A 13,437-nucleotide genomic window follows, 5' to 3' on the forward strand; every position below is an offset into this window, starting at 1 on the left:
GGAGAGTATAACATACAGAATTCCTCGTCCACCAGTAGTGAGCCAGACTGCCAGCTATAGAACTGAGAATTCTAATTCCATCTCTGGAAAACAAAAAGCCTTGACCAATAACACCTCACCGCCTCCCCGAAAGACTTTAATCTCACGCTCCTGCCTGCACTGTCCACAGGAGGTACAAAAGGGCCAATGTTGCAAGCCTTCAGATATGTGCCTGAATTTCGTGCATGGCCTTATGGTAGCTTTCTACTAGATGGTGCAGAAAATTAAATGAGTTGGCAAAATAAAAACGTCAGGCTAAGAGCAAAGGTTTTCCTCAGTCGTGTACCTTGTTCTTTGGCAAAGTTCTCATGAGGAGACAGCATTCCTTTGTGGGGAGTGGGGAATAGGAGGATCTTTATAGTCTAAGACTTCAGGACATCATATTCTTTCAAACCCCATCTCCTCTCTCTCTCTGTAGCTGGTTCTATCATTCTTCATGCCATGTCCCCAAATTGCAGCTGGATGTACTTTCTTACAACTCGTGGCCCACAATGCAGGGAAATATATCCTACTATTTTACACATGCACTGTGATCTGATGTAATAGACCATGATGATTTGTAGGTTTAAAACTCAAAGCTCATGACATTGGGTCTGATGCTTCGGCTCAGTCTTAGACTGGTCTGTTTATCCTAGATCTGTCCCATTAAAGAGGAGTCTAAGAGGAGAAGACCAGTCATTACAAACACTACATCTTAACCCCCACCCTATCCTGTTTTGTCAGAGGATGACATGGGGTCAGGAAAACTCCCTGATCTCAACCCCAATCTGTGACAAGGTGGGAAAGGATGAGATGACTTCCATTGAGTTACATCCAGCCAGTCTCTGGAAGGGCTGGGAAGTAAAACACCAAAGGTTGTAGCTGTATTGCATCAGGTCACGAGGAGGAGACAGGGAAGTGGTGGGTACCTGTACTGAAATCATCAGATCACATATAAAGGGGGGCAGCTTCAAATGCCCTATAAATTAGCTTCCTCTGGAATTGGCCATGCTAGTTGAGGGAAAAACACTCTTCTGAGCAAGCACACAAGTACTGCCCAATCAAATGCTGTACTCAGATTAATCAATGTGGTCGGAGCTAACGGCTTTCTCTCACTAGTATAGTTTAAGGCTCTTTTTCTGTTGATCACATAAGGCCCAGTGACAGCTACACTGTCATGCCAGATCTCAAAAAGGAAGGGCTCCCCTGATCAACTGTAATTGCATTAAATGGTTTGATAAGCCAATAGATGTTTCTACTGTCACTTGAGGAAGTTACATCTAATTATAATCCAGTAAGAGGAGAAAAATGAGATGACTAATTAGATCAAACACTAACCAGCCCTTTAGCTCTTACAACACAATAGTAACCTATAAATGCAACACATTTATACATGAGCTAGATGGGCCTAGTAGGAAGCACCTTGAGAAGAGAGATAGACACATCGAAAATGGGCAATTGAGGATCCAAGGCAAGATGGTGGAGGTAGTCGGCTGGGCAGCGCTCTCCGGCCGCCCTGGTGGCTCCCCTGCTGCTCTCCCTGGATCCAGGGCTCAGCCGCATGCCGCACTCTCCCCGGGACGCCGACTAAAACCGCAAGAGGATAAAAGACTTGCGGCTCCTCGAACCTCCCAAGTACAGCGAAAGCCGAGATCAGTCTCAGCACCCTGTGGTGCAAACCACAAAGAAACTTGAAGATACTCCTGAGAAACTCAGTGGGGCTGCTAAAAAGTCTACCCGAGCGGCCCTTTTTCTTGCAAAAATTTTAGCCAAGAAGTCAGCATTATTGGAGACTGGGTGCGCCGGGATGCAGTCTCCTAGATGAGAGACTACCACCCGAGACTACATCGGAGGTGAGCTACCCTTTTGGGGCTAATTTAATCAATGCTGGCGGGCTCCTAGAGGTAGTAGGGTGGAATTTAATACCAGCATTAGAAGGAGGGCCCTAGATCCACAACAGCTCTAGTAAACGCAGCGATTACTGAGGGGTACAAAGCTGTTTCAATTGCAGAGGAGGCTTTGCCTCTGAAGATAGCGACCAATAAGGTGCTGAAGATGTCCATGGTCGGGGGTCGCCAGGGCCAGAGCTGGGACGAACAAGTTGACAGATTGGGAGGGGGGAACGAGGTAGACTCTGGTGATAATTTGTTTTCTTTATCTGGCCCATCCAGTTTGTCCAGTGAAGAATCTTATGTGCGTAAACAGAGCTCAGGAGGAGGTGGATGGAGTGAGTCAAGCAGCTTATCCATGGAGGATGAACAGACCTCAGCTGAAGGCATTGTCCCTGGCATGGTTCGTAAGAAGGGTCATTCTGACATGAGTGAGCTAAATGAAGGTACAGATGCTCTCTCTTGGGATTATTCATTTTCTCCAGCACTTGGCGGTCCTGGGGAGAATCCTCCAGAGACTATTCAGACGTGCCCTGTAGCTCAAGACAGGGCGTAAGAAGCATCACTCAGGGCCATATATCAAAGTATAATGGAAGACAGGGAAGAGACTAGGACAGGGAGTCAAAGAACTCAAACCACCTGCCGTAAAATGCAGAATGCATGGGCCATTCGCACCTGCACTTTAAAATCCCCTGCTTCTGATCAAACTTAAATATTGATATTTTACTTATGTTGTCACGTGAGTCTTATAACTTTTTCCTAAGGTTTTATAACTGTTCTGGAGCTTTATTGGAATTTAATACTATTTCATACTGTCTAGTGTAAATGTTTAATTTATATTGTCTTGTGTTGCATGTTGTATATGTCTTTCTTGTGCTTTTATGAGATTGTCAAAATAAAGCTATACGTCGTGTGGCCAAATCATGCTCAGAATTAGCTGAACGGATTGGGGAGGCAAAGTATTGAATCTCCACACTGGAAGATGAGCTGACAGTACAAAGAACAGTAACAGATAGGAGATAGACCTCAGTAAGGTGATACTCAATGGAAATAGGCTAATTTGGAGAATTGTCTGTGACGAAAGAATCTCAGGATACTCGGGATTCCAGAGGGAGTTGAAGGCCTAGATGTTCGTAAATGTGTCATGGAACTCTTTAGAGAAGCTTTCCCAGAGGTAACACAATGGTGCTGGTATTGTGAAGTAAAGAGGGCTCATTGGCTTCCATTCAAATTGCATGCTCGACCCGGCCATGAGGTTCCAGGACCTAGGACAGTGCTGATCTGTCTGAATATGTATGATCTGGCACGTCCTGATATGAAAAGGTCTGGGAAGGAGAATTAATTCTTTGTTAGACCAGATTTCTGTCAAATAACTGCAGAGAAGAGATGTCAACTCAGACAGCTAATACCAATGTTTCAGAATAAGGGGTTCATGTATTCTTATTCAATCCCGCAAATCTCAAAGTCATATCCAAGGATAAAGCCCACTTTTTTACTTCCGAAAATAAAAGCAAAATCATTTTTGATGACTCTAGATGTCTAGATATTTAGGGAATAGGCATTTGTTGTGTCTTTAAAGCGGGGTTGGTAAGTTTATTTATTTTTCTATCACATTTGTCTTTTTTTGGTCTTTCTTTTTAGACAAACACTGTGGTCAACAGGTATTTGGGCCCTATGTACTGCGGGTAGGATACTAGTAGATAAGTATGGTCGTTAGGTGGCTGCTGAATGCCGTATATTTTCAACTAAATTTATATTATGTTCGGTATATGGCTCAAATACTGATGAGGCGCAGACTCTCAACTTTTTTAATGTTGAACTCGCATCTTGGCCGTACCACCTAGTAATTTGTGGGGACTTTATTTAGAGGTGTCAGAGACATATATGCATGGGGGCAATTACAAAGGAAGGAAACTCAATGTTGTCAGAGCTCTGCGTCAATTTATTTTAGATCAGGGTTTAATAGATGTATGGGCAAAAAGTATGTATCTAGACCCTGGCTTCACCTTCTATTGTTTCCCATATATTAAGCTGGTTAGACTAGACTATTTTATTTATATCTTTGACCATGTGGCTGAGGTCAGGATAGAGACTTTCCCTAGAGTCTCCTCTTACCATAACCCACTGATGTTAGAGATTCCGCTTGTCAGATTTATCATATCTGTGGCTCCTTTAACTTTGACAGAAAACTCTTGCTAGAGCGAGCATTTTTAAGTCATATCAGAATTTTGCTGGAACAATATTTGCAGATTAATTGGAAGTCAGCTGCTAGGGAGATAGAATTGGATGCATTAAAAGCTGGAATTATGGGGGAAGGCTCTTAGTTCTGGACTATTCTTGCAGAAACCGAAAAGTAATGTGATCCAGGGATTATATGAGGACTTCAGGAACGCAGAGGGGAAATTTGCACAGAGATTACAAAGTAATCAGGTTATAAGTGAGTTACAGACAGAGGTCATTGTTTGTAAGGCCAAAATCAATCAGCATTGGAGTAAGGAGGTCGCTAGGAAATACAGTTTATAGAAAAAGGAATGCTATAAATACGGTGAGGCAACTGGTAAACTTCTAGCAAGACCGATAAGGCGAAAAGAGATTGAAAGGGAGCATAACTGCCATCAAGGATCCTTCAGGCAGATTAGTGGAAACATCATCTGAGATCTTGACAGTGTTCAAGGGGTTTTATGAAGAATTATATACAGAGGAACAGTAACTTCTAATGGGGGGTATGAGGGATTGTTACAAGATTTGTACAGAAGTATGCTTAGTGGAGAAGATTAGGTCCTTCTTGATGCCCCTATTACCGCGAAGGAGCTAATGGCAAGGCCGCTGGCCCAGATAAGCTTCCTCTGGAGTTTTATAAAACTTTTTTTTCGGGAATTACATAAGGATATGCTGATTACTTTTCAAAGAGCACAGCAGGGCCATGGATTTGGTCAACATTGTCATCTTTAGAAAGAGGGATAAACCACTTACACTGCCAGGATCGTATAGACCAATATCCTTACTGAATTGTGACAGTAAAATCTATGCAAGATTTTGGCCAGCCGCCTCTCCTAATGTATCAACAACATGGTTTTATTCCTGGAAGAGGCACAGTCAATCATATAAGGTGGGTCATCACGTTATTCAATCTCACTAAAGTACTATAAGCTTCGCTTGGATTGATTTTTACTTGACTGCGAAAAAGCATTTGACCGTGTCTCTTGGGATTTTCTTTGGGCAGTGATGCACTGCCAAGGATTTGGGATAGGTTTTATAACAGCAGTAAGGGCCATGTACAGAACACCTACTGCTACAATTTGGGCAATGGGTCTAGAATCAGATTCGGCATCTATTTTTAGAGGTAGAAGACATGGGTGTCCCTGTTCACCGTTACATTTTCCTTTGTATATTAATCAATTCTTAACTATGCTTGAACGGAATACGGATATCAAATCTATTTTCCAGAGACAGGAAGAATACAGGGTGTTTGCATATGCAGACGATGTAGCCATTGTCACTCCAGAACAAGCAGTGACATTGGTGGAAATTGAAAAGGTGGCTAAACCGTTTGGGTTGTTCTCAGGTTATAAATTAAATGCAGCCAAAACCCAGATTATCTGTACCAAACAGGCCTCCTTTAATGACCCAAGTATTGTTGATAAAGTAGTGTACTTAGGAACTAAAATCAGAACTTGCTTGGACCAATTGGTAGTGGCAAACTGGGCTCCCTCTTCCAGGAAGATAAAAAGTGAGCTTGATAGAGTTGAATGCTTGCAGCTCTCACTTGTGGGAAGATGCAATGTCTTAAAAAATAGTATTTTGCCAAAAGTATTATATTTCTTTCGAGCTGTACCTTTGGAGCTTACTAAAATCCAGCTTCAGAAATTACAAGCGCATTTCACTAGTTTCATCTGGAGTCAGAGGAAACCTCGAAGGGCAATGAAATTTATGACCCTTCCTAGAAATCGGAGGGGGATGGGCATTACCTAATTTTACAGTTTATTATTGGGCCGGTCTACTACAAAATATGAGAATGTTGGTAACAGGAGATTAGTTTATAGGTGATGCTGAAGCTCCTTCTATAGATTAAATGTTAATGGGCACAAAAGCAAATGGACGCTTGCTAAAGATTCTGGAACCTATTTATTATGAAAACAACTCGAATTAAGGTTCTGGTAACTGCCTATAAAGTTTGGAAACAGGTCCGACGACGTCTTCAGCTTGGCACAATATGTTATGATACACCTACGTCTGCTTCATTATTACTACACTTTATTTTTGGGGATACATTTATGGAAAGATGGAGACACTATGGGATAAGGAAACTAGGAGACTTTTATACCGATTCTAGAATTACAAGAAAAGTATTCCTTGTTAAGGACAGATTTTTAAAAGTTTTTACAGATTCAAGCCTTTAGAAATAAAAACACATTTATTAGGATGAATAAGAACTCCCTAATTGAGGCAATTAGACAGAGAAATAGAATTGGCATTTTATACGGTTGGCTCCTCAAAACTCAAATAGATGATTTGGAGATCCAGAATCATAATTGAAATTTGAGACTTAATCAGGAAGGAGAATTATTACAGGAATCTATTGAAATGTGATCTCATCTTACTCTCATCCAGTCTGAGGGAACAACATTAAAAAACGATTTTTAATCTGCATTGTACTCCAGCAAAATTATCGAATGGGTAGGGGCAGCTGATTTTTCACGTGTCCAAATTTAGACAGTTAATAGGGAGGGATGGGACAATTTCTGACCGATAGTATTGGTACACCTGTTACTCTTAAACCCCTAATGATGCTGCTTGGATTGATTGATGAGACACACACCAATTGGATTTTGAGGAAAGGAGGTTATCTTCGACTGGTTGAAGATAGAGCCCCCGTCCTATGAAATGTGGAGGGCTAGACTTCTGGAAATCTATAATCCAGAGTCTAGCCTCTATATCCTTAAGAGTTGTAGTAAACGCAGATTAGGAGAAAAAATCTGAGGCAAGATGTCTGATTGGATGAATTCTTAAGTCTTATCCTCGGAGTTGGTTTACATCTACAAAATATAAAATAAGTATTGCTGATCATAGAACCGGAGTGGGTGTCATAGTCACTGTTAATGGTTTTAAGTCAGCACGTTGCACTTAAGGTCTAGCTGGCTGGGCCGGTTTATTAAGTCATAACGGGGGGCAGTAATAGGGTGCTTGGTTATCATGATGTTTGAGGTGTATAAGCTGCAGCATTATTATTTATATTATTTTCATGTTAACTATTTATGCATGTATCAATTAATTATTGTTATTCTGAAAGCTCTATAAATTCAAATGTAATCTGATGCCTTATCTCCCTTTTTTGTGTGTTTTTCCTCTGGATGTTTATGCAACAATTATTATCATATGTCCACTTTATTCTTAGTTCTCTACTTCTACGATTAGTCTTGCTCCATTTGTAATTTAATTTATTGCATTTCTTTTGTACTGGCTTATAAAATCCAAAAAGAAATATTAAAAAAAGGAAATGGGCAACGGTGTTATAGCCCACTAGAGAAGACTAATTTTGCTTTACTGTTAACCTCTCTGTTTTCAAATACAGCATATACGATTGCATACATAGTCCCCATAATGCAGCATATGCATATACAGGCTAGGAGAAAGATGTTGCTGCAGATTCCGTGTCTAGAGCACCGTTCTTCTGTCTAGAGCACAAACACAAATGTATCATCCATCTCAGAGACTGAATCTAGCATCCTGGTAGAGTAATCCAATAATTCAGGCAGCAGTTCACCAGAAGAAGAAGGAGGAGGAAAGTTAGAATTATCTGGAGTATAAGCACAAATAGATGAATAGGTGCTTGATCATTAAATACATATGTGCACAAAATCGAAGCATCTAGTCCATTGGTGAATAAAGGTCATCACACTTAAAGCTACACAATTAGTTATTTAATCAAGTGCCCAGATGTTTCAATCTATAGATTCACAGTCAGGGAAATGACAGGGTGCAGATATTTGACTTAAAGAGGGGTCATATCAAGGATCATAAAAAGCAATGCCTCAAAAAGGGAAAGGTAGCTTGTTCTCTGATTACTGCTGTTTTAATGGAGGATCAAAGTTAGGAAACGACAAATCGTTGTGTTATATAGGCACATACATAAGTAGTTTAAGAACCATTTTAGCGTCTAAAAATGGATTCAAACTTTGTGTGGGAACCCATTCAGTTCGAGGAAACTTTGGTCTTGCTAGCAATGGAAATAAAGGAAATACAGGTGAGCCCCATCAGGCAAGAAATATGTCATGTAACGGAAACTAGGAGACAGAATTAGAAAAAAAGATGCCCATAAATCACAGATAAAAAGGTGACGGTGGTAGTTTTGACCCAGGTAGACATAAGGTTCTGATGAACATTAAAATGGCTGTTCTGCACATGATGTCAACAGTTAAGAGATTTCTTTAAAAAATGTAATATCGCATGCTTTTAGGAGTGCAGGAGAGCTGCAAAGGCATCCTGGATATATCGAAGTTTGGGCAGGATTTACTGGGAGAGGTGGTGTAGGGAAGGAAAAATGGTGAACAGCCACACACATGGGAATGAAAACATAAGGTTCACACACAGTATACACATTAGTCTAATAGAAAATAATACAGTGATGTATTTTGTTGAATTATAAACAAGAAGGGTATGTGACATAAGGGTTCACTAGAAGACAATTATCCCTACAGCTATAGCTCAGAAGAATGTTGCCCTATTAATGAGATCTGTGAAAGACAAGATAAGAGAATTATCACGGAACACTAATGTGTTTTGAAGCAGGTCTAATTGCAAGAGGGTTTGTGCCTAGCTGAAAGAGAAATAAAGAGACATGACACTACAGCAAGGGACCCATCCATAGCTAATCAATGTAGAAGATAGCTAGACAAGCATTTTGCGGTTTGCAGTTGTTAATGCAGGATTGCGGCTATCTTGGTCTGGAAAGTGTCAGGAAATGCATTACTAGTGGAGTGCCCGATGATCCGTTGCATGACCAATCATCTTCAGGCTGATAGTAAGTCATTTACAGTAAAATCATATTATGTTCCAAATATATATGATCATTCATATACTCTGGCTATTTATACATTTATACTACTTTTCCTATATTTCCTATATTGTACTAGGTAGCCAATGATTTTCCTTCCCCATTTTTGCTAGATAAGTCAAGGGTGCCACAGGCATTAAATAAAAAGCCAGTCAGACACACGCTTGAAGGGATGATAAACCATATTGTGTTATTCATATGGCTAGAGATCCTCCTTGATGAGAAATAGTTTTATTTCATTTGATTAAATGTAATTCAGTTGTTGATTAATAAACACATACAGGCTGAGAATGCCTCTACTGTACATAGAGAACCATCCAAGGATCATCTGAAACACTGCCTAGATTGGCTTATCTGGGAGACAAGGCCAGTTAACTATAAAAAATAAGAAATTAACCCACTGGACTGAGTAGACTTCAGAAATGTTAAGAAGTCGTAAGGCATACTCTTTGAATTTAACTGGTTGACTTAAGGATTCCAAGTAAGGGAACACACAATGGTCAGTTGCTGCTTCCTACCATTTTAAGATTTTGAGCTGGACAAATCTGTATGCCATTGCCCCTCATATAGGCTCCAACTACTAAGAAAAGACTAGCGGTTAACACTTCTCACACCACTGAAACCTCAGAGCTAGACACCCAACGGGCCTGGGGTGGTTGGAGTAGGGTACATACAACTATACACTTTTTAGTCAACATGCTAAACCACGGATAGTAGGAACTTCTTAATCACTTCTGCCAGAAAACTGCTACACACTTTACAAAGGTGTTTTGCTTTGGGAATACTTTATTATATTATTATTATTACGTTCTTATTGAGCGCAGCTGCCACCCCAAGGGTTTCCTGGGGGTGGCAGGGGAATACGCCACAGGATTACAGACAGTCTAGACTGGGATTCCATGTACAGAGTGGCACGTGTATCATTGGGTACCATCTCAATAGAGGTAGAGATTGATTTGATTCGTACAAGGAGTGCCAAATGTACAAAATATTTAAGACTGCATTGTTCTATTTCGATTTGGAAGAACTTGCATATGAAGCCCTGGAGAAGTCCTTGTGACGAAACGCGTTGGCTACATTTGAATTAAAGAGAAATTTCACACAAAAAAGAACATGAACATGAATAAAGAGATTTCTTCAGAACAAATATATGTAGTCTGTAGATTGTGTTAATCAATTGAGTTGAACTGTGTGGAATTGTATGCTGAAGTGTTGTGCCTGACCACTGAAAATGTTTAATTTGAGTAATTTTTTTACTGAAAGGGAGGTGTTATTAAGTGTCTAGTTCTCACATTTGTATATGCTCTCATGTATTGTTCTCCAATAGACTGTAAGGCGGAGACAATTCTATAGGGGTCAGTTGCTGCTGACGCCTGGGGAGGACTGACGCCAGGTTGTGCTCTTAATAAATCCTGCTGGGCCGTACTTTGTTTTTCCTTCATAACATTTTGGCAACGACCTGGAAGAGAACCTAAAGAGGACAAGGACAGCAGAAGAGTGAACACAACCTGGGTGGTCCTGGACTGTGTACCCTTAAAGTACACAACTGGTGGAGAAACGCGATTTCAGCACTGAAAGACGAAACGCTGGTGAGACCCAACTCTGCGATGGAATTTCTTATACCTGGAGGTGAGGTACTAAGGAAATTGGAAATTAGGCTTACTGTGCGGTAGTGTTGTGCTTGAGGACACCGTGTGGCATTTGAATCTCGCACTGGTAGCGGCTGCGGGGTGTGTGTGTACATGAGCCGCACGCAGGCCGTACAAGAAGTTCCACATCATTAGAGGAGGGACGGTTTTGTGTCATCACCAGGAAAAAGACGATTTTCCGTCAGTCTTGACATTAAGGCCAGAGGTGCACACGCATTGGCTATTGCGCACCGCAAGCTTTTCAGGGAATGCCCATGTTAACTTAACCACTTTGAGAGAAGCAGCTTTACGATCTCCTCAACCTCGGCTGAAGGGCGTGAAAGGAGCAGCAAGCTGCAGCACAAGGTAATACGCTACATTTCTATTGCTGTTTTGGGGAAAGTGGCATTCCCAGCTTTTTAACGGGAACAACAGTTTCAGTGGTGAATGGACATTGGAGGCCTACAGGGGAGCTCTAAAGACGATAACTTTGTTTTTGAGTGTGAACTACATCCTCACAGTCTTTATTTCTGACTTCTGGATATTCTTGTACATCTCTCGCTTCTCCTGGTAGTTTAAAAAAAAAAAAGGTTAAGAAAAAAAATAGCCAACAACATCATCACACCTCCGTTCTTTTTTAATTAACCTGGTCCTCCAACAATACCTTGGGAGGATTGGATAGAAATGATGAACAACTATATAATAGCTTTGGATGGCCATGATTTTTCAGCTGCTAGGAAAAAAGCACTGCTACTGAGCGCAGGTAATGAGGGGCAGAGGATTTTTAAGTATCTACCCATCGCTGTGGGAGTGAACGGACAACCCATTACCAATGTGTATAAAGAGGCCATCAAATGATTGGAGAAAATAATTGGCTAAGAACTTAATCTTGTTATGGTCCGATACAAATTCTATACACACCCCCAGGCGGAGAACGATTATTGACGAATTTGTAGCCAGATTGAGAGAACTTTCGGTCAAATGTTGATTTGGCACTATGACTGATGAGATAATTTGGGATCAACTCATAATACAGTGCAAGGACAAAAAGATCCAGGAGAGGTTGTGGGCAGCGATGGACACATCTCTCAAGGAAGCGATAGACATAGCAATGGTCATTGAGGAATTGCAAAGCTGTATGAAAGAACTCAACAGAAAAGAGAGAGGGGGTGACCATAGTCAATGATGACTCTCAGGAGGATGGAGAGGATGTGGTATGTGTGGTAAAACGGAAAGAGAGCAAAGGGACTCAGTTAGAGAGTAAAGGGACCAGTTTTAGTTTGATAAAGAGCAGAGCCAAAGAGTGTTCGACGTGTGGCAGTGGTAATCATACCTCAGACTCAAAGATGTGTTTTGCAGTAAACATAAAATGCAGGAGGTTTAGATGCAGAGGGCACTATGCACGGATGTTCACACACCCGTGCATACTGCCCTCTGCGCCACACTATGGGCAATAATCCATGGAATAAGGAGACTAAGTCAAGTTTAGTAGTCGTAGAGGAGGCAAGAAACATGGGGTATGGTGATAGAGTCTTAGTTGTGGATGAAGGTGATCGAAAGAAAAAGGGGCACATATGTGCAGATGATGAGAGGAGGTTGGTGAGACACAAGGCACAGTTTGTCGTATGTGGAAAGCATGTGGAACACATGATGGATTCGGGGTACATGTACACTCTCATTCCTAAAAAGTTGTTTAGAGTGGTTTGGATGGGCTCACATTGTTGGCAAAGGACATCAATACTGCAAGGTATCAAGGAGAGCCTATCATATATTGAGGTGCATGGAGGGTGAAATTCAGTTTGGAGCACGAAGCACGATTGGAAAAGTGTATGTCTCGGAGGATGGCCCTCCGATTTTGGGACGGATGCATCAGTTTGTTCTTAATATAATGATTAATCCTCGAGGTGAAGATCAAATAATGGTGGTACGCGAAGTGCAACTGGATGATGTTTTGAATGGGGCTGAGAGAGTCTTTAGTGAATCTTTCGGTTGTCTGAAAGGATATGTACATAAGATTACATTAAAGGCAGATGCTGTGCCTATGCATATAAACTGCAGAGAGTACCTCTTTCAGTGAGAGATGATGTCAAAGACATTTTGGGTTACATGCTCAAGGAAGGTGTGATTGAACCTGTGGAATGTTCACAGTGGGTTTCTCCGGTGGTCAACACACAAAATTCTGCTGGCCGCCTGAGATTCTGTGTTTACTTAAGATCCTCAACCAAGAGATTGTGGTGGACATATTTCCCCTTCCAAACATAAGTGAGATGCTGGTACTGGTAAAGAGGGGCAAATTCTTCTTGAAGTTAGATCTCAAGAGTGCCTACCACCAGGTTAGACTTCATGACAAATCAAAGAAACTCACAACCTTTGTCACCACTGAAGGGACGTTTCAATTCACTCGTATACCGTTCTGCTTAGCCTTGGCTGCGCGTGTCTTCCAACGTGTTTTGTCTGCCTGGGCGGTAAGTTCAGTTCCGCTCGCGGAATTTGGGTAATTTCGTGTTCCGCGGAAAATGCGGAATTGCCTAAAATTCCGCGGCTTTGCGGACTTTTTTGCTTGTTCGCGCTTTCAAAATACGTGGTCACAAGATGTTTCTCCCCGAGCACGCAAACTGCATTCGCGAACAGAAAAAAAGCATCGCGAACGGGCAGAACAAGCAATTCCATGTGTTCGCGGAACTTTTGCGTGTCCGCGGAGATTTTTTACCATTTCGCGGAGCTTTGCGTAGCGTGACTACGCAAATTCTGCCCACCCCTAGTGTTTTGACGAAGTTGTTGGAAGGTATTAGTGATGTCATATTTTCAGGATGACATTCTGGTCATGGGTGAAACATAGAACAACACA

At 41.4% G+C, this 13,437-nt stretch overlaps 2 protein-coding genes across 3 annotated transcripts in view; one reads left to right on the forward strand and one right to left on the reverse strand.

The window, feature by feature from the left end:
- Nucleotides 1–13,437, reverse strand: part of DOCK1 (dedicator of cytokinesis 1) — a 1,163,810-nt gene that overhangs the window by 686,661 nt on the left and 463,712 nt on the right. The gene's annotated exons all lie outside the window — the stretch shown is intronic.
- The window catches only part of INSYN2A (inhibitory synaptic factor 2A), a 133,495-nt gene that overhangs the window by 104,789 nt on the left and 15,269 nt on the right, over nt 1–13,437 (forward strand). The gene's annotated exons all lie outside the window — the stretch shown is intronic.

Source organism: Triturus cristatus, chromosome 1_2 (genome assembly GCF_964204655.1).
Source record: "Triturus cristatus chromosome 1_2, aTriCri1.1, whole genome shotgun sequence".
NCBI lineage: Eukaryota > Metazoa > Chordata > Amphibia > Caudata > Salamandridae > Triturus > Triturus cristatus.